The 22,056-nt window shown below is 43.2% G+C and overlaps 1 protein-coding gene and 1 long non-coding RNA gene across 2 annotated transcripts in view; one reads left to right on the plus strand and one right to left on the minus strand.

Annotated features, from left to right (window-relative positions):
- The window catches only part of LOC134360110 (LIM/homeobox protein LMX-1.2-like), a 264,136-nt gene that overhangs the window by 173,671 nt on the left and 68,409 nt on the right, over nt 1-22,056 (plus strand). The window lies entirely within an intron of this gene.
- LOC134360111 (uncharacterized) overlaps nt 16,219-22,056 on the minus strand; it is a 39,181-nt gene continuing 33,343 nt past the window's right edge. The window contains exons 2-3 of the long non-coding RNA XR_010021255.1: nt 19,193-19,299; nt 16,219-17,171 (exon numbers count right to left, since the gene is read on the minus strand). This is a non-coding gene — a long non-coding RNA (uncharacterized LOC134360111). The remainder of the gene's footprint in view (nt 17,172-19,192; nt 19,300-22,056) is intronic.

The raw sequence follows: 22,056 nt of genomic DNA on the forward strand, positions 1-22,056 counted from the left end.
CATCCGGTTTTCTTATCTTATCTCAGGTAAGGAGCCTAAAACTGCTCACTGTGCTCCAAGTGTGGTCTGACCAATGCCTTATAAAGCCTCAGCATTACATCCTTGCTTTTATATTCTAATCCTCTCAAAATGAATGCTAACATTGCATTTACCTTCCTTATCACAGACGCAGCCTGCCTGACGATTCTCAGGTCCCTTTGCACCTCAGATTGTTAAATTTTCTCCCCGTTTAGAACAATGTCTTTTCTCTACACAATGCTCATGTTCATAAACCTTTATATTTTAACATAAACTGCTGCAAATAATGAGAAGGTCAATAGACATGAAGGACTGGTAAATATTAAGATTATTTATAACCACTAACCACCGACTTTGGTAGCGTAGTGGTTAGCACAATGCTTTACGGTACCAGCGACCAGGGTTCAATTCCTGCCACTGCCTGTAGGGAGTTTGCATGTTTTCCCCGTGACCACGTGGATTTCCTCTGGGTGCTCCAGCTTCCACCCACTGTCCAAAGACGTACCGGTTGTTGGGTTGATTGATCATTGTAAATTGTCCCCATGATTAGGCTGGGACTAAATTGGGGGAATGCTGGGCAGTGCGGTTCAAAGGGCTGGAAGGGTCCGTTCTGTGCTGTATCTCAATAAATAAAAACATTAAAAATGTCAAGATTCAAGTTTATTTATCACGTGTACATTGAAACATCCAGTGAAATGCGTTGTGACCATATGGTTTTCCTCAGGTGCGCTTGCTTTCTCCAACTTGTTGCTTGAGAAGCTAGTTGATCTCTGCCACTTGCCCCTGTTGTACGTGAGTGGCAGAAGAATTGGATGGATGATAGGCGAAGCTGATGGGCATGCGACAGCAAAAAGAAGAGAATTGGGATTAGTATTGGACATTGTGAACCTGATGCTCTGACACAAATATCCGTTTTCCCATTCAGCATAAAAAGAATGGGACTTAGATTAGTATGGAGAGGCACAGTACTGTGCAAAAGTCATACAGACACACATACACACACACACGCACACTCACACACACACTCACACGTGCACACACACACACATGCACACTCACACACACTCACACACACACTCACACGTGCACACACACACACACATGCACACTCACACACACTCACACACACACACACACTCACACGTGCACACACTCACACACACACACACATGCACACACACACACACACTCACACACACACACACATGCACACACACACATGCACACACACACACACACACTCACACGTGCACACACTCACACACACACACACATGCACACACACACATGCACACACACACACACACTCACACACACTCACACACACACACACACACTCACACACACATGCACACACACGCACGCACACACACTCACACGTGCACACACACACATGCACACACACACACACTCACACACACACACACACACACACACACACTCACACACACATGCACACACACACACGCACACACACTCACACGTGCACACACACACACACACACACACACATACATGCACGCACACACACTCACACGCACACACACACACACACACACACACTCACACGTGCACACATATATATAAATATATCTAGGGTGTCCAAGATGTTTACACAGTATATTAGTGATTTTATGTATTGCACTGTATTGCTGCTACAAAAAAAATCAGATTTCATGACTCACAATATGTGAGTGATGATAAACCCGATTCTGATATGGGTCTCTGTTGTGGACTGAGAGTGGGAAGGGGCAAGGAGAGGGGAATCATGATTGGGAAAGGGGAAGGGAGTGGGAAGTGCCAGAGAGACATTCTGTAATGATCAATAAACTGGTTGTTTGGAATCAAATGACCTTGCCGGGTGTCTGAGGGCTGGGTGTGCCTGTAGCCACGCCACCACCCACCCTTGGCACTTCTGTGCCACTTGTCCCTCACACTTCTTGTGGGGCTCCACCCTCACCATTCCCAACATCCTTTGCTCCCGTCAGATTTACAAACTTGCTCTCCGCTCCACGTTAGCAAATACAGTACTGTGCAAAAGTCTTAGGCACTCTAGTTACATACATTGTATGTGCCTAAGACTTTCACACAGTACTGTATGTAATGATGGGCTTGGACATGGTGGACCTGATACTCTGACACAGACGTCCGTTTTCTATTCAACATAAATGATTGCATCTGTAATCTATACATCATTCCTTCTCCTGTAACGTATGTAGAGTCAAAGCTCCTTCCTCTTCTCCATTGGTCCACTGTCCTCCCATATCAGATTCCTTCTTTTTCAGCCCTTAAGGTGCTGAACCAAGGGTGGTAGTGGGGATAAGCTCCCACTACCTACTAAATGCTCCCAATGGTGTGCATCTCAAATCTTGCAAACAGATCCAGCTCCTGGCCTTTACGTGTGGCTTAGCTACTGAGCCTAGCGGAACCGTTTTTATTGATAGGAGAATGTGGCTGGCAGCTCATCTAGGAGAAGGAAAACCCTGGTCTCAAGTCTCCATTGCCGGGCAGCTACACCCACTCATGGGGAAGGTAAACTCCCAAGGCAGAGGAAAATTCCAGAACTGGAGTTCATAAGGCAGTCCTACATGGAGTTCAACGGTGGATGGCAACTCCTGCTGATGCTAATCTGCCTCAGTCTCTGCCGTTCCTTTGGGTCCATCAGCTACATGGAGGAGGGGAGCCTGCTGTATTGGCAACAGCTCTCCATATATCATACTGCCCCGGCCTGTGTGTCAACTGCCAGCTAGGACACAACATCCATGGTTGACCCCAACCAACTGAGGGCCTCCTTCTTCAGCCCTTTACCTCTTCCACCTATCACCTCCCAGCTTCTTACTTCATCCCCCTCCCCCACCCGCTCACCTTCCCCCATCACCTGCCAGCTTGTATTCCCCCCTCCCTCACCTTTCTCTACTGGCTTCTGCCCCCATTCCTTTCCAGTCCTGATGAGGGGTCTCAGCCCGAAATGTCATGTTCATTTCCCTGCAAAGGTGCTGCCTGACCTGCTGAGCTCTTCTAGCACTTCGTGTCTGTTGTTCTGGAGTTCCAGCATTGGCAGAATCTCTTGTGTCTTTGTGAAACCACAAAGATAATCCCCTTTCAGAAGGAACCTATTTTGCAAAAAAACTCATCAAGATTTGGAAAAACCCCATGTCCCCTTTGTCACTTCTGCCTATACACTCCCCACTCCTTCATCTGACTATCCAAACCCCTCACCTAGATCCACCTATCACCTGCTGGCTCCTGCTCCATCCCTTCCTCCACTGCTTCATATTGACATCTCCCCTCCATCTTTCAATCTAGATGAAGTCCCCGACCAAAATCACTGTCCAAGTTTGCTCTTATAAGTTTAACTGGCCACCAGAACAACAGGGGCACTTTGCAAGCAACAGTTACACCAAGCTACACTCTACTTGTGTCTCGCACAAAAGTGGAGCATTTGCAATATAAATTATGCAAGATCTTCAGCCTCCAAAGCCAATCGTCTCCTCTCTGGTGACGCACTCGCTGAAACTTGAAACAGAACCAAGTTTCTGATTCAGGCTTGTTTCAGAGACTGGCTAAAACCTGAAGGTTTGCTGGGTAAATAATCTCAACAATCGTCTGGGCTTGAAACCTGATAATTAAATCCTGGGCAAACATCCCTCTCCAGAACTGAATCCCAAACACAACTGAGTGAGAAAACACCAGACATGGCTTTTCTCCAGATTTTCCGTGTCTGTCTAATCCCGTGGTTTCTTTGGGATTGTAACCTTTTGAGCACCCGGGAGGTCACGTTCTATTGCCCTCGGTGTCCAGTGCCTGGAATTTTTCAATAAAGAGTGACTGGGTCACAGTAAGATTCGATAATACAAAAGCCCCTGTAATATCCTGCTGGCTTACTGAGCAAAACAACAAAAAAAACCAATCGTGACGTTCACAAGAAGCACCAGCCTTTGAATATTTAGTCAGACAACTTCATACCCTGTGTGAGAGCTTCTTTCTGAAACAAAATTCTAATCCCTTCAGGCACACGATTTATATCTTGCTAGCGAGTTTAGTTCTTAATCATAAGACCTTTTTAAACTTTAGGAAATGCTGCAGTGAAGAGGAAGGTTTTTCAAAATTGGTTTGACTTGATCATAGAATATAAAACAGAGTAACACTGGAGGAACTCAGCAGGCCAGGCAGCATCGATGGAAAGGAATAAAGAGGCAACATTTCAGGCTGAGACCCCTCATCCTGATGAAGGGTCTCAGCTCAAAACGTTGACATTTTTTTGCACTTTATGTATTTATTATATACACTCACTGTAATTCACAGATTTTTCTCTCTATTATTATGTATTGAATTGAACTGTTGCCGCAAATTTAACATATTTCTCGACATGAACCTAATTCTGGTGCCGAAGGTGCTGCCTGACCTGCCGAGTTCCTCCAGCATTTCGTGTGTGTGTGTGTGTGTGTGTGTGTGTTACTCTGGATTTCCAGCAAGTGCAGAATTTCCTACTTTTACCTTTTAAAACAGTTAGGTTCGATACACTGTCATCTGATGTTTCAAGAATCCGTATCGGTTCACCTGTAGTTGCAGAGGAAGAGAAAGGTAGGTATTAAAATGAGCCTCCAGCACGTTCCTATGGCAACACTATTTATACAGCACTTGGCACCTTGCACCTACCTGACCACCAAGGCTGTGGCTCCAGGCTAGAACGCATTATCTTCCATTGGAAAAGCAAGATTTAATTTAGATTTAGTTCAGGAGCAGGAACAGCTACCCAGGGTTGACTTCCCACACTCTGGAGATACTTCATGAAGGCACCTGTGCCCCTGATTCTTTTTTACGCGGACTTGAACAGAGTTTGTGTGAATTGTCATCTGATGCAAGGGAGAAGAGAAGCTGTGTTCCTTTTGAGAGGATCAAGGATCAAGGATCAACTTTATTCACCAGATACATTGACATGTATTAGGGATTTGCTCTGGTGTGTTGGTCAGGCCGTGGCAGGCAACAGAAAATAACATTCAATAATTATAAAGAATAAAGAATTATATAAAAATAGAATGAGAAATAAGGATACTGTTTTATTGTTGGACTTCGGCCACGTTCCACCGAGATACAACACTGGGCGACACGGGAGGTCGTTCCTGCCTGTGGCCATTGAACTTGCAGCTCCTCCCGTGGAGGGTCAGACACCCTGAGCCAATAGACTGGTCATGGACTTTTTTCCATCTGGCATAGTTTGCATTTTGTTGTTTCATTGTTTGTAGTTTTTGAATTGCTATGTTTATGCTCTATTCTTGGTTGGTGCGGCTGTAACGAAATCCAATTTCCCTCGGGATCAATAAAGTTTATCTATCTATCTAGAATAAAATGTGAATAAATACCAACATGCATTTATAATGCAAACAGTATTCTACAAAGTGGTTTGAAGTGTTTACAGTGATGGGAGTATAGAGAGGGGTGGGGGGGGGCTCTAACTAGAATGGTTGATCAGGTTAACTGCCTGGGGGAAGAAACTTTTAACATGGTGTGAAGATTTTGTTTTAATAGTTCAACAGCGCTTTCCAGAAGGGAGCTTTCAGAAAAGGCAGTGTGCAGGGTGGGGAGTGTTTGCGATAAATTTTCCTGCCAGCTTCTTTTTCTTGGACCCAGCCAAGTGCTACTTTGACGGCAGACTGCATTCAGTGACCTTTTCTTGCTATGGTTTTTGCATCTTGTGAGGAAAAAACTGGTCGATCTATTTATTTATTGAGATACAGCCCGGAATGGGCCAGTCTGACGCCTCTACCCATGCCACCCGGTAATCCCCCGTTTTAATCCTAGCCTAATCACAGGACAAGTTACAATGACCAATTAACCTAACAACCGGCACGTCTTCAGCTCTTTCCCTTTTCTATCTATCACCTCCCAGCCACTCACTTTATTCCCCCTCTCCCGCTCACCTGGTTTCACGATCACCTTCTAGCTTGTACTTCGTCCCCTCCCTCAACCTTCTCATTCCGCTTTGGGCAGCCCAAGTGTGTTGCCATGTTCCCCGTGTCAGCATAGTGTACCCGCAACTATCTGACTCCAGCCCGTATGTCTTCGGACTGTGGGAGGAAACCGCAGCACCCGGAGGAAACACACGCGGACACAGGGAGAAAGTTCAAACTCCAAACAGACAGCGGCAAATTGAACCCGGGTCGCTGACGCTATAAAGCCTTGTGCTAACTGCTACACTCACAACACGCTGGAGGAACTCAGCAGGTCGGGCAGCATCCGTGGAAACGATCAGTCAACGTTTCGGGCCGGAACCCTTCGTCAGGACTGAAGAGGGAAGGGGCAGAGGCCCTATAAAGAAGGTGGGGGGAGGGTGGGAAGGAGAAGGCTGGTAGGTTCCAGGTGAAAAACCAGTAAGAGGAAAGATAAAGGGGTGGGGGAGGGGAGGCAGGGAGGGGATAGACAGGAAAGGTGAAGAAGGAACAGGGGAAACTCAATGGGTAGTAGAAGGAGGCGGAGATGAAATGGCGGTTGGAGGCGTGAATCTGGTGGAGAATGAAGTGTAGCTAGTGTGCCGCGTGAAGAGCAGAAAGGGACTTTGAAGAAAGACATTTTACAGAGACATCAGCAAAGCCAATGTGCTTTAAATTGATAGTTTATTATCCTCACTTGACTTCCAACACTTTAAGCTTGTGAATCATTTTCATTTAGCTCTTGTGTTCTTTGTGCTCGCTCTACCTATGTAATGCACAAAGCTACAGAGTTAGTGTGGGTTCTGTAGACCACTGCACGGTCTTCTCTTTTGCCCATAACACTGCCGGCATTTATGGCAGCAATAAAGGTCCTCCATCTCTGGTGGTTTTCATGGCTTCCTTCATCATGCCAGTAGCTTCCACACAGGCTTCAGAGCGGGCAAATTGCCACACTGTAAGGCCAACAGATTTCTCTCCCAGGAAAGCTTTAATAAACTATAAACTATTCAATTAACTCTGGCATGGCTGTTACTGAAATTAGTTTTCTTATTCCAGATCTTAGCTGTTTATTTATTCATTTAGAGCCAAGCTCTTCCAGCCCAACGAGCAGCACCCCACCTATTTAAAACTAGTCTAATCACAATGCACTTTGCAATAACCAATTAGCTTCCTAGCTGTTACACCTTTGAACTGTAAAAGGAAACCGGAGAAGCAGGAGGAAACCCATGCGGTCACGGGGAGAAAGTACAGACTGCACCAAGATTCAACTCTGAACTCTGACACCCCGTGATAGCATTGCGCTATCATGGCGCCCCACGGTATTTGGTATCCTGGAGTTAAATTCCATGGTGAGGTTTGAACTCGAGTTTTCAGATCAATGTGTTGGTCTCTGTGATGCCAGTTCAGTCATGTTGCTGTGGTGCCTGCTTCCACAGTCTCCAATTTCTGTTCAACACACTCAGTGACAGAACCGCAAGGAATTTATCGTCCTTTCAACATTGGCTGTTTGTCAATTTTTAGTAACACACACAAAATGCTGGAGGAAATCAGCAGGTCATGCAGCATCTATGGAAAAAAAATTAACAGTCAACATTTTGGCTGAGATCTTTTATCAGGGCTGAAGGATCTCGGCCAAAACGGCGACTGTTTACTCTTTTCCGTAGATGCTGCCTGACCTGCCGAGTTCCTCCAGCGTTTTGTGTGTGTTGCTCAGATTTCCAGCGTCTGCAGATTTTCTCATGTTTGTCAAGCTTTGTCTGTTAACATTTAGTTTTTCATAAATTCGATCGTATATTTTCATGTAAATGCCTGCAGGGAAGTAAATCTGAATGTAGTACAAGTAAATCTCAATGAACATAATTTGATAATAAGTTTACTTTAAACTTTGAGCTTTGAATGCAATACCTCAGTGGGAAAAAAAGCCCGTTTGCATTACATAAATACAAATTGAGAAAGAAATAGCCAATTTTGTCCATTTTTTTTCAATTTGCATGTCTTGTAACTAATGTGACTTTGGTTTCCTTCCCTCTTCCCTCCTTCCTTTCCTTGCCACTTCCCTCCCTCCTTCTCTTCTTCCTTCCCTCCTTCTTTCCCTCCTTCCCTCCCTCCTTCTCTCCTTCCATCCCTCCTTCCTTTCCCCTTCCCTCCCTCCTTCCCTCCTTTCCTCTTCCTTCCCTTCTTTCTTTGCTCCTTCCTTCACTCCCTCCCTCCCTCCCTCCTTCCTTTCCTCCTTCCCTCTCTCCTTCCCTCCTTTCCTCCTTCCTTCCCCTCTTTCTTTGCTCCTTCCTTCACTCCCTCCCTCCCTCCCTCCTTCCTTTCCTCCTTCCCTCTCTCCTTCCCTCCTTTCTTGGCATTGATTGCCCATCATTCAGCATTCTGAACCCAGCAGGCAGTTGAGAGGTAATCACTTAGGCAGGTTATAGATGGTCAAGTCAAGCTGAGTTTATTGCTACGTGCACCGATAGGTTGAGGTACAGGTACAACAAAAATCTTGCTTGTGGCAGAATCACAGGAACAACACAGAGAACATAAATCCTTCATAAATTATGTAAGGCTCTGAAGAGAGAAAGGAAATCTGAATGGCTGATTTGATTAGTGATGAGTCTTTATCACAATCTAGTGGTTTCATGGTGATCATTCTCCTCCACAACTTCTTCATTGTTATAACTATTTATCTTTACATTCCTTCTTTCCCGCCTCCCCTCCCCACTGCCACTGCAGGGATTGAACATGTCTCTAGACCTGTGGTCCAGTACTCTAACTGTATTCCTGATTGTTCCACAATAATCTTTCTTCAAGAATTCCCATTCTGGAGAACAGCAATGTCATTTGTCAATGGCTCCCAGTGCCAATAGTTCTGGCATTTCAGTGTATTTCTAAAATATGCTTTCTATTTTGATATTTCTGTCAAGGAACAGGAATATGATTTGAAACACAAATCAAGTGAACTTAATACTCTCATAAATAATGTTTGCAGTGCAATTGGACACAGAAACTGACATTAAAAAGCTAATATAAAACAATAGAATGGAGCACAGGAATTTACAATCACAGTGTACCACACAGTATCTTTTGTTTTGGCTTTTATTTGCCAACTATGTTCTATAAAGATAAAATGAATTACTTATATTTATATAGGACCTTTTCAATGAATTTCCAATGTTGTTAACTAAGTTTCCCACAGCAAGGGTTTGTAGAGCAACACATGCAAAATGCTGGAGGAACTCAGCAGGTCAGGCAACATCTGTGGAAATGAATAAACAGTGGATGCTTCAAGCCCAGACCCTTCATCAGGACTGGAAAGGAAGGGGGAGGGTGGCAGAATGAAAAGGTGGGAGGAAGGGAAGGAGGCTGGCTGGAAGGTGACAGGTGAAGCTAGGTGGGTGGGAAAGATAAAGGGCTGGAGATGAAATCTGACAGGAGAGGAGAGTGGACCATAGGAGAAACGGAAGCGGAAGGAGACTTGGGGGAGGTGATAGGCAACTGAGAAGTGGTAAGAGGCCAGAGTGAAGAAAAGGGGAGGGGAGAGAATTTTTTTTTAAACCAGAAGGAGAAATTGATTTTCATGCCATCAGGTTGGAGGCTATCCAGGCGGAATATAAGGTGTTGCCCCTCCACTTTGAGAGTGGCTTCATCATGGCAGAAAAGGAGGCCATAGACCGGCAGGTTGGATTGAGAATGAGAATTGGAATTAAAATATTTGGCCAACAAGGAGTTCTGCTTTTGGCCGATGGAGCGGAGGTGCTCAATGAAGCGATCCCCCAATTTATGACGGTTCTCTCCAATGTGGAGGAAGCCACATCAGGAGCGCCAGACACAATAGACTGCCCAGCAGATTCACAGGTGAAGTGTTGTCTCACCTGGAAGGACTGCTTGGGGCCCTGAATGGAGGCGAGGGAGCAGGTGAATGGGCAGGTGTAGCACTTGCAGGGATAAGTGCCTGGAGGGAGAATTTACAGACACCAGTTTCAAGTTCAATTTCATGTTTATTGCCATTCAACCATACAGGTAGAGTATACAGCTCAATGAGCCAGTGATCCTTGGGCAAAGGTGCAAAGCAGTACGTATACTATAGCCACACACAGCATGTATAATTACGATCCAGCGCATAATAATATTAGCACAAGACCCTTAGTGGCATGGCCTGAAAGTAGACAGGTGACAGAAAGTGCAATGGCGACAATGGAATTTCCATCAACAATTACAAAGTTTAAAAGAAAAATACGCACCACCTATCATTTCAGAAGTGGTTGGATTGCAGTTTCTTTCGACAGGCTCTTCTGCAGGAATAGTAATGAACGTTGAGGACAGCACAGAGCTGAGGTGACAGCAGCCAAGTATCAAGAAACAAACAGGAAGGGCCACAGTAGTGTAGCGGTTAGCACAACGCTATCACAATCCCAATGCCATCTTTAAGGAGTTTGTATCTTCTCCCCCCATGACCGCATGGGTTTCCTCCAGGTGCCCCGGTTTCCTCCCACGGGCCAAAGACGTGCTTGTTGGCAGGTTAATTTGTCATTGTACATTGTCCCATGAGTAGGGGGTTAAATCGGTAGTTTACTGGGAGGTATGTTTGCTGGGCTGGAAGGACCCATTCTGTGCAGTATCTCCAAATAAAATTTAAAAAAGACATGATTCAGAATTAGATCACTGACAGAGGTAAAGTGAATGTTGTTGTTTTGCAGCTGTTATGCAGTACAAGGATATAAATTTACTGTAAATTAAAGAAACTAAAAAAGGGATAACGAGGGTTCATGGGTTCAGATACCGTACGGCAGAGAGGAATAAGGTGTTTCTGAATCATTGAGTGTGGGTCTTCAGGTTCCTGTACATCCTCCCCGATGGTGGTAATGAGAAATAACAAGTAGTGGGAAGGTCTAGGACCAGAGGGCACAGCTTCAGATAAGAAGGACCCTTTAGAACAGAGAAGAGGAGGAATTTCTTTAGCCAGAGGGGGTGAATCCACGGAATTCATTGCCATAGACAGCTGCAGAGAGGAAGTCATTGGGTATATTTAAAGCAGAAGTTGATAGGAAAATAAATCAGGCATCACAGACTGGAGAACTCTTTAATTCTGCTTCTATGTCCTGAGGGCATATCCTGAATGGTGAGGGTTCTTAGTGATGGGTGCCACCTTGTTGAGGCACTACAGTCTTGAAGGTGTCATTGGTGGTGGGGAGTGTTGTGTTCGTGGTAGAGCCAGATGAATCTACAGCCCTCTGCGGCCTGTTGTGATCCTATGCAATGGTGCTTCCATACTAGTTATTAATGGTTAAACGTGTAGGTTGTGCTATGGATAAAAAATAAATTATTCTACTATCTTAGCCACTCCCTCTGCATCCCTCCTAATTACGTTCCCATGAGTCTGAACAGACTTGACATAACTACTGTGCCATTTACTATTATTGGCTGCATCATAAAATGCTAACTGCCGTTGGCTCTTACTACACAAGAAATTTGAATATGCACTGTAAAATTATTAAACTGCCAGAATGCTCTCCACAGTATATCTGTAGAAATTTGTAAACCTACCAAACAAACACCAAGGTGATTATGATCAATGTTCTCTCTAATTTTTTTTTACAGCCGCATCAACCAACCATTGCTCTGAGCAGGACATTTTTACGTGGCTTGAAAACTGCGCAGCACTTTAAATGTTTTTTTTTTGTAATATGCACATTGAGCCACAACTCACAACGCAAGTAAATTATGTCAGGAACAGTTTGAAGATGTTTGGAAGTAGGTACAGAGAAGATGTCAGGGATAAGTATTTTATGCAGAGAGTGATGAGTGCCTGGAATGGGCTGCCGGCGATGGTGGTGGAAGCGGATATGATAGGGTCTTTTAAGAGACTCCTGGATAGGTACATGGAGCTCAGAAAAATAGAGGGCTATGGGTAACCCTAGGTAATTTCTAAAGTAAGTACATGTTCGGCACAGCTTTGTGGACCGAAGGGCCTGTATTGTGCTGTAGGTTTTCTATGTTTCTGTGTTTCTAAAACAACTCACACAAAATACTGGAGGAATTCAACCGGTCAGGCAGCATCTATGGAAATGAAAACACAACTTATAGGCACAAGGTAAAAATAAAATGTTTCGACTAGATGGCATTGGCTTTCAGTCAGCCAGCGTTTTTTAGCAATGAGCTACCAACCTCCATTCTGTGTTTATTGTTACTATTTGTAACAGTGTTGTAGTTTGAATCACTTACAATGTAAATATGTTGAAGCTCTAAAATGTTACAAAGTAAAGGTTGTGGTACGTTTATTATTTAGGAAATTTATGGATTATTTATTAACATAATTAATTACGTATTTTACAGTTTTATTAGTATAGATTTCCAAAAAAATTAGCATAATTTCAAAATTATATTAACATAACTTCAAAATGACTGTATTAACATTATATAAAATATATAATGCTTGGCAACAAGGGCTATGTGCGTGGGTGTATTTCAGTAACTGCGCGGCCGTGCACCTGAGCAACTAAGAAGGAACAGTAATTGTGATCAAATCAGCTGTTACTTAATGATGATGGTTCTCAAAATTGTACCACTATATTGCTTGAAGGACAATTAGTGGAGAACTGCTTCAAAGTGGTGCCATGGGAATTGTGACAGCCACACAAGAGAGCGGTTGGAGCTTCCGGTTAACAGTAGAGAGAGGTTTAACAGTATACAGAATTTTGAAGGGTATAGATACAGTAAATGCAAGCAGTCTTCTTCCACTGAGGTTGGGCAGGACTAGAACTAGAGGTCAAAGTAAATTTATTATCAAAGTACATATATTTCTTCATTCGCAAGTTGGTGAGAGTGTGTAACGAGCTGCCAGTGGAAGTGGTGGATGTGGGTTTAATTTTAGCATTTAAAAGAAATTTTGTTAAGTACGTGGATGGGAAAGGTACAGAGGGCTGTGTTCTGAGTGCAGGTCGCTGGGACTAGGCAGATCAATAGTTGGTCATGGACTAGATGTTTCTGTGCTGCAGTGTTCTATGAGACTCTGACTCCAGAGGTACTGCAGTGATCCCTCAGTTCTGCAGTGAAGGAGCAGTGCTGGAATCTCAGGAGCAGGGTGTGAAATCTTCTGGTCACCTTGCTGGGGAAGGTAATTGAAAGATGTCCAGTGAAACACTGTAACCAACGGTTAAAAGAAATTCCTATTTCTTCCAGGCTTTGCGTTTAATCTTAGATTTGGCTGATGGTGTAAAACAAGAGGCACCAAACCCCATGCTGATTGTATCCCTCCTGACTTCAAAGAAAATAAAATTCTGAAGAGGTATGAAAAAGGGAGGAAAAACATCAGTCAAATGAAGATCTAACCTAATATATTATTATCATCAAAATAACTCCATGCTCTAATAATAATTGCCTTCTTTTAAATTATTTCTGCAACTGTTTAAAGTGAAAATGTAAATAAGTAAGTAAAAACCTCATGAATCTTGCTATCCTTAGAATAAATTAGAAACATCCTGGCTTGTTTGAGAACAAAAATCACACTGAAAGCATTAAATATATGGGCATCTGGAAACCTTTATTTCATTAAGAAAGGAAAAAACATCTTAAACTCCTGTGCTTCATCTTTGAGGTGTCAAACATTTCTGTGACAACACTTATCCAAGGTAACGGATAGATTGGCCTGCCACCTATCACAGGCAAGTCAAGACTGCACACATCCACAGCTAAAACGCCTCAGCCAAGCACTGTCCAGTCTGAAGTGAGTTCAAGAATGGGATTATGCAGGCAATTAGAGTACAAGCCAGCTTCTGTCTTCCTTCTAACGGCCTAATCTGCCTTCTTATTATTCACTTGTGCAACCTTACCCATCGGGACAAGAAACCACAGAGATTTTTCTTCACGCTGTGCAGAAGGGTAGACTTCTGATATCAGAGCTCTGTGTGTATGTGTGTGTTCTTGTGTGTGTGAGTGTGTTTGTGTGTGTGTATGTATGTGAGTGTTTGTGTATGTGTATGTGTGTGTATGTGAGTGTGTGTGTGTGTGTGTGTGTTTGTGTGTGTGTGTGTGTGTGAGTGTGTTTGTGTATGTGTGTATGTGTGTGTGTGTTTGTGTATGTGTGTGTGTGAGTGTTTGTGTGTGTGTGAGAGAGTGTGTGTATGTGTGTGTGTTCTTGTGTGTGTGAGTGTGTGTGTGTGTGAGTGTGTGTGTATGTGTGTGTATGTGAGTGTGTGTGTGTGTTTGTGTGTGTGAGTGTTTGTGTGTGAGTGTGTTTGTGTATGTGTGTGAGTGTGTGAGTTTTTGTGTGTGTGTTTGTGTGTGTGAGTGTTTGTGTGTGTGTGTGTTTGTGTATGTGTGTATGTGTGTGTGTGTTTGTGTATGTGTGTGTGTGTGTGTGTGTGTGAGTGTTTGTGTGTGTGTGAGAGAGAGTGTGTGTGTATGTGTGTGTGTGTGTGTGTGTGGTGTGTGTGTGAGTGTGTATGTGTGTGTTTGTGTGTGTGAGTGTGTGTGTATGTGTGTGTGTGAGTGTGTGGTGTATGTGTGTGAGTGTGTGTGTATGAGTGTTTATGTGTGTGAGTGAGTGTTTGTGTGTGTGTGTGAGTGTGTGTGCATGTGTGCGTGTGAGTGTGAGTGTGAGTGTGTGAGTGTGTGTGCATGTGTGTGTGTGTGTGAGTGTGTGTGTGTGTGTGTGTGTGTGTGTGTGTGTGTGTGTGTGTGTGTGTGTGTGTGTGTGTGTTCCTGTGTGGGCACTGCTCTCACAGCTTCATCGTCATTTTCTGGGGGTTAAAGGCACAGAGAGAGCAGCCCCAGTCCAAACGCTTCCGAGATGAAAGTTGTTTTTCTTTTAAAGTGCCCTCTTTGCACTGGTTGATGGGATAGGCAACAGGATGGGAAAGAAAAGAGGGCGATGAAATGTCTGAGAATGGCTGTGTGTACCAAGAATAAACAGTTGGCTATCTGGAGACCAGGTATACATCCAATGTTTGGACAGCTGCAGTGTCAAGCTACAGATGTTACAATATAGTGGTTTGTTGACAGGAGTTTCTGGTTTTGAAGGCAGTTTACACAGTCTATTGCATCTCTAAATGGATGCACAACAGGAAGAAGAATGTACAGCCAGCGAATGGGTATTGTTTTCATCATTCGAATGGGCTACGAACACCATTGTGGTTTAAAAAAAAGGCCTTTGAAAGATGTACCATTGCATTTAACACTATGCAAAGGAGCTAAACCCATGGCCACTTCCACTGGGTGACAATTCACCGCAGTAAATGATAGTCTTCTAGTACTGGGCATTGGAGATATGAAAGGTGAAACCCTATGGCAGGGAAGTACCAGTGTTTGGGGGTTATGGTACTCTGTCCATGAGAGGCCTTGGGATTGGGTGAAAAAGGCAGGTGCTAGTTCTTTATTTTTGAAATTATAACCCCAATCATGCAATATCTGCTTTGCTGTACTTGACAGATGAAATTCTGAGCCCACCGGTCATCTGTAAAGGCGTTATGCTCTGGTTTGTGGATACTTGCGACATCTTCTTACAGGGTATTTTTACCTTGCTGTCAGTGAATCTAATGTTGAACCAGGTGAAGGGTGGGGCATGGTAAAAGACCCTTTGATGCTATCTCAAACGAGCAGCCCATTTGATTCTTCACCCGTTTTGTTTCCTATCGTCATCAATGAGGTTCTCGTCCCTGTTTTGTTTTGCTCCAAGCTGAATTTATCCCCTAGCCTGAAGGTTATGTTTCCAATATTTGCTCTTACAATTTATCTTTTAATCACTGGAGATATCCTTTTGATGGTCCTTCTCAAATAAGGTTCCACAGACAACAAATACTTAGATTCAAAGACACATGCACATAGAAACAGGCCTTTTGGCCTACTGGTCCATGCCAACCAAGATGTCTACCCAAGTTAGTCCTATTTACAAGTGTTTAAACCATATCTTTCTAAACTTTTTCTATCCATGTACCTGCCCAACAACTTTGCCAAGAGTGATAGAGGGGAAAAAGACAGTGGAGGAATTTAAAAGCAGACATGAGGAAATCTGCAGATGCTGGAAATTCAAGCAACACACACAAAAAATGCTGGTGAACGCAGCAGGCCAGGCAGCATATATAGGAAGAGGTACAGCCGACGTTTCGGGCCAGGACCCTTTGTATGTATGTAGTTCTGAGCAAAAATCTTAGGCACATATACTATTCATAGCCAGGGGGCCTACGATTTTCATACAGCACTGTAGTAATTTTGTGTATTGCACTATATTGCTGCCACAAAAAAAAACAAATTTCAAGTCAATTCAAGTCAAGTTTATTGGCATTTAACTATATACGTGTATATAACATATATAACCATATAATATATAATGAAATGAGACAATGTTTCTCCAAACCAGCATGTAAAGCACGGTAATACACATAAAACACGGTAACTTATGAAGGTAAGGATAAAACCTACAGATGAACCACACATAAATAACAAACTAAAGTGCATTAATATTAAATATTGTAAAGTACGGAGCAGGTTAACCAGCGACACTTTGAATACAATGCATCAGGGAGTTCAGAATCTTAATGGCCTGGGTGAAGAAATTGTTTCTCATCCTGACCGTTCTTGTATTTATGTATTGTAGCCTCTTGCCTGATGGTAGAAAGTCAAAGAAGATGCTGGATGGATGGGTGGGATCCTTAGTAACTCTAAGGGCCCTGCATATGCCACGCTCCTGATAAAATGTCCCCGATAGTTAGTAGGTAGACCCTTATGATCCCCCCAGCTGTTCTCACAAGGGACTTCAGGTCTGATGCTCGACTGCTCCCATACCAGATGGAGATGCAACTTGTCAGGACACTCTCAATGGTGCTCCTGTAAAATGCAGTTAAGATGAGGGTTGGGAGCTTTGCTTTCCATAATCTTCCTGGCAGGTGGAGGTGCTGCTATGCCTTCTTGTTCAGGGAGGTGATACTAAGGGACCAGGTGAGGCTATCCGTGATGTGAACTCCCAGGAACTTGATGCACTTAACTCTGTACGGAGGAGCCATGAATTTGCAGAGGGGGATGGTTTGTCTGAACTTCCTACAGTCCACAATGATTTCCTTTGAGTCCTGACAAAGGGTTTAGGCCTGAAACGTTGACTGTACCTCTTCCTAGAGATGCTGCCTGGCCTGCTGCATTCACCAGCAACTTTGATGTGTGTTGCAATGATTTCCTTTGTCTTCTCCAATGTCGAGGCTTAGGTTGTTGTTCTCACACCAATCCACCAGCCGCTGCACTTCCTCTCTATACAACGAAACATATATGAAACGTCATAACGTATATGAGAATGATAAAGCTGATTCTGATGTAGGTCTCTATTGTGGCTTGAGAGTGGGAAGGGGGCAGGGAGAGAGCAGGAAGCACTAGGGAGACATTCTGTAATGATCAATAAACCAATTGTTTGGAATCAAATTACACTGCCTGGTGTCTCAAGGCTGGGTGTGTCTGCACCCATGCCACCCCCTGCCCCTGGCACTCCTCTGCCATCTGTCCTACACCCCTCCAGTGGTGCTCCACTCTCACCATTTGCTCCCGCCAGATTGACAAACTCGCTCTCTGCTCCATGTTGACAAATACAGTACTGTGCAAAAGTGTTAGTCACCCTAGCTGTGTATATGTACCTGAGATTTTTGCATAGTATTTTATTTCTTGAAACACTGTCACCCATTATGTTCCAGTAACCTGGCAGCTAGAGCTACATTCAATACTCTCAGTGCAGTCTAACTAAAGTTTTGTGCAACTGCGACATGCCATCCCATGAAATTCCACTGAGAGACACAGTGGGACTTAAGGCTGAAAAACAGACCTGAGGCCAAATTCAGAACGGTCAAATCTTACTGAAGGAAGCAGGCTCATGAGACCATGTGATTCCTGTTCCTACTTCTCAAAGCATTGAAGTTTAATTGACTTTGGTTAAGCCAAGTATCAGGAGGTAACTCCACACAGAGAGCAGCAGAGGGCTGGATTATTACACAGAGAGTGGTGGGTGCCTGCAATGTGTGTTAGAGCAAGTGGTGAAGCAGGGACGATAGTAATGTTTAAGAAACATATAGACAGATGCATGAGTGAGTAGGGAATGGAGGGAAATAGACCTTGTGCAGGCACATTGGCATCTACTGGGTGTTTTCTCTCGTGAAAGAAGGAAGAGGAGAGTTGATGACCTCACATTCTTCGGCCCTTGGTCACTTCCACCTATCATCGCCAGCTTCTAACATCATTCCTACTCTCTCCCCCTCCCTCACCTGCCCATCACCTCTCCTCACCTAGATCCACCTGTCGCTCACCAACCCTTGCCCCAATTTTCAACCCGAGCCTAATCACAATTTTTCACAATGACCAATTAACTTACCAACTGGTACATCTTAGGAATGTGGGAGGAAACAGAAGCACTTGGAGGAAACCCACCCACTTCATAGAAAGAACACTCCCCCCCCCACCCCACACCCACCTTTTTATACAGGCAACCTACCATCTTTCTTCCAGTCCTGATGAAAGGTTTCATCTTGAAACACTGACAGTCCATTTCCCTCCAGCTTTTTTGTGTGTTGCTCTGGATTTCCAGCAGCTGCAGTCACTTGTGTCTTTTCACTGCTAAACTCTCTCTAATTCATGGACTAGACTCTCCCTCCAGCCTGAAAAGGACCCATTTAGTCCAGCGCTCTGTTCTCTACGTGACAGCTGGCTTTTAATCCATGCCAACATACTTCCTCTGATACCTTGGGCTCTTAATGTAGGTACCAGACTGTTATGTGACACTTTGTCAAATGCCTTTGGGAAGTCCAAGTACACAATATTTACAGATTCCCCTTTAACAACTTTACCTGTCATATCCTCAAACAATTTGTGCAAGTTTGTCAGACATGATTCATCTTTAATAAAACCTTATTGATAAGGGTTAAGTATATTGGTTAAGTATATTTAGCTTTCCTAAATGATTAATCATTTCTTCTTTGATTATTGACTGAAGCGTCTTGCCAGCAATAGATATATAAACTCCCGCCTATTGTTTTCCTCCCTTTTTGAACAAGAGAGTTTACGTCGACTGTTTTCTGGCGCCCTCCCAGAACTTAGCGAGTTTTGAAACATTTCAAACAATAGGTTTCACTTTCACAGTCGTCTATTCTCAAACTTCTTTTAATTTCCAGCTCATTAACTGAATTTAAATTCTATGGCTAATTTGAGTCCAAGTCCCTCAACGTCAAAGTCGAGGTAATGTGAGTTTCCCCCCGGGTGCCCTGTTTTCCTCCCATAATCCAAAGACGTACCTGTTAGTAGGTTAATTGGTCATTGTAAATTGTCACATGGGTTAAATTGGTGGGTTGCTGGGTGGTGTGGCTCGAGGGACCAGAAGGGCCTGTTCCATGTTGTATCTCTAAGTAAAAGTAAAATAAATTTATTGTCAAAGCACATATCTGTAAATATATACCATCTTGAGATTCATTTTCTTGCAGACATTTACAAAAAAATAAAGAAATACAATAGAATTTATGAAAAGCTATGCACAAGCAAAGATTGACAACCAACGTGTAAAGAGAACTGTGCAAACAAATAAATCAGTAATACTGAGAACGTGAGTTGTAGAGTCCTTGAAATTGAGTCTGCAGGCTGTGGATTCAGTTCTGTCATCAGTCTATGCCTCCAGATTATTAGAATCCAGAATCAAGGATCAACTTTATTCGCCACACGCACTTGCATGGATTTGGAATTTGCCGTGGTGTGTTAGTCAGGTCGCAACACGCTACAAAAAACAACAACATTCAACAATTATAAAAAATAAATAATAACATACGGAAAAAAAAACAAAGTGCGAGGTTAAAGGACAGATGGTGGATAAAATGTGCATAAATACCAGCATGTATTTATATTATAAAGAGCATTATAAAAATGGTTCAAAGTGTTTACAGTGCAGAGATCAGGGTAATAGATGGAGGAGGTGGAGGGGTGCTAACTAAGTAGAGTGGTCGATCAGATTAACTGCCTGGGGGTAGAAACTTTTAAGATGGTGTGAAATTTTGTTTTATAACGCTTTCCAGAAGGGAGTTTTTGGAAAAGGCAGTTTGCAGGGTGGGTAGAGTCCACAGTGATTTTTCCTGCCCACTTCTTTGTCCTGGAAACATCCAAGTCCTGCAGTGATGGTGGACGGCAGTGACTGTGATTAGTAGCAAGCACTAGCTGTCCATGGTACATTAAAGTCCTTTTGGTGCTTTTCCGATATACTGGTGGCAGAGTTGGTAAATCAACATCCCAGAACGAAGTGGTACACGTGTTTGCTTCATTGCCATTGTCGGTAAAGATTCACCGCATAAACGATACCACAGATGTTGACAGTGAGGTACCAGTCTATTGTACTCATGGTTTCACACAATGGTTCATTTGAACTAATAGGCACCGTGTGAAAAGGAACTGTCATCACTGTGCAGTTTATAGTCATGTTGTCTTTCGCAAGGAGGTTAATATAAACAGATGGCAGAGAAATCTTCCTTTGCTACGAAAGAGAATTTTAGAGCGTGGGTGATCACCAGGCACCAGGCTGTAAGAATTGATACCCTACTCTACAGAATTTTCTACCAGTTTTGTATTGCTTTTTAACTTCTCGCTGCTGCCATCATGAAGGAGGTGCAGGAGCCTTGGGTGGGGTGGCAAAGGAACAGTTACCATCATGGATAACTTCACTCCAAACTAAGATCACTCTACAACCTACGCACTGACTTTCAACGACTCTGCAAATCATGTTCTCAGTATTATTCATTATTTATTATTTTGTTTTTTTTGTATTTGCAGAGTTTGTCTTCTTTTACGCATTGGTTGTTTGTCTGTCTTTGTGTGTAGTTTTTCAGTGTGTTTCTTTATACCTACTCTTCATGCCCTCAGGATAATGAATCTCAAGGCGACATGTTCGCACTTTGATAATAAAATTACTTTGACTTTAACTGTTGATTTGTGACACGGTCCTGAAGCTAGTTCTGCTTTTCGGATTCAGATTTATTTATCACACGTATATTGAAACGTACAGAGAAATGCATCGTTTGTATTAACAGCTGACACACCCATGAGTATCGCTGCACATTCCGGCCCAACATAGCTTGCCCTTGATGCCCGGCAGAACCACTCGGAATACAACAGACGCCAAAACAGCTCCAGCAAACAAGCCTCTTTCCCCACCCACCCTCTCAGACAGAGAGTCCTCTAAGCCCCAAGCCTCTGGGCCCCCAGTATCCAGATTCCAGGCTTTGGCCCTCGGGCTCTGACTTCCATTGCGTTTCTCCATTTTAATAGTTCAATAGTTCAGAAGTTTCATTTAATATCAGAGAAATGTATAGAATATACAACCTGAAATTCTTGTTCTTCGCAGACAACCATGAAAACAGAAGAGTGACAGTAAAAACATTAGAACCCCAAAGCCCCCCATTCACCCCTCCTACGCAGCAGCAAAGCAACAGCCCTCTGCTCCCCCACTTACTTCAGCAAAAAGCATCAGCACCCTCCACCACCAAGCTAGCAATGTACCAGTTTCACAAGGAACTGTGGGAAAGGTATCAGTAACCATTTACTGTATATTTCATAAAATGAATACAAAATAACATTTAAACGACATAGTTCTGTGTCGATTGTAGATCACACCCTCTCTCTTTACTAACTAACAGTGACAGCTGGTAAAATTTCATTCTCCCAGAACATACTGGTGAAATTCTCACATCAACCATTACTGTCTGGTTTGGTGCAGTATCCTCTCTACAATATGCAAAAACCACAGCGAACTGACAGGTCAACAGAAAAAGTCATTGGCTGCAGTCTATTATCACTGCAGAACTTTTTCTCCTTATTTATTTATTTATCTATCTATCTATCTATCTATCTATCTATTTATTTATTTATCTGCCTACCTACCTATTTATTTATTTATTTATTTACCTACCTATCTATCTATCTATCTATCTATCTATCTATCTATCTATCTATCTATCTATCTGTCTGTCTGTCTATCTAGCTACCTATTTATTTATTTATTTATCTACCTACCTACCTATTTGTTTATTTATTTATTTATCTATTCATTCATTCATTCATTCATTCATTCATTCATTCAAACGTTGATTGAGATACTGCACAGAATACGCCCTTCATGCTA

This window comes from Mobula hypostoma, chromosome 21 (genome assembly GCF_963921235.1).
Source record: "Mobula hypostoma chromosome 21, sMobHyp1.1, whole genome shotgun sequence".
NCBI lineage: Eukaryota > Metazoa > Chordata > Chondrichthyes > Myliobatiformes > Myliobatidae > Mobula > Mobula hypostoma.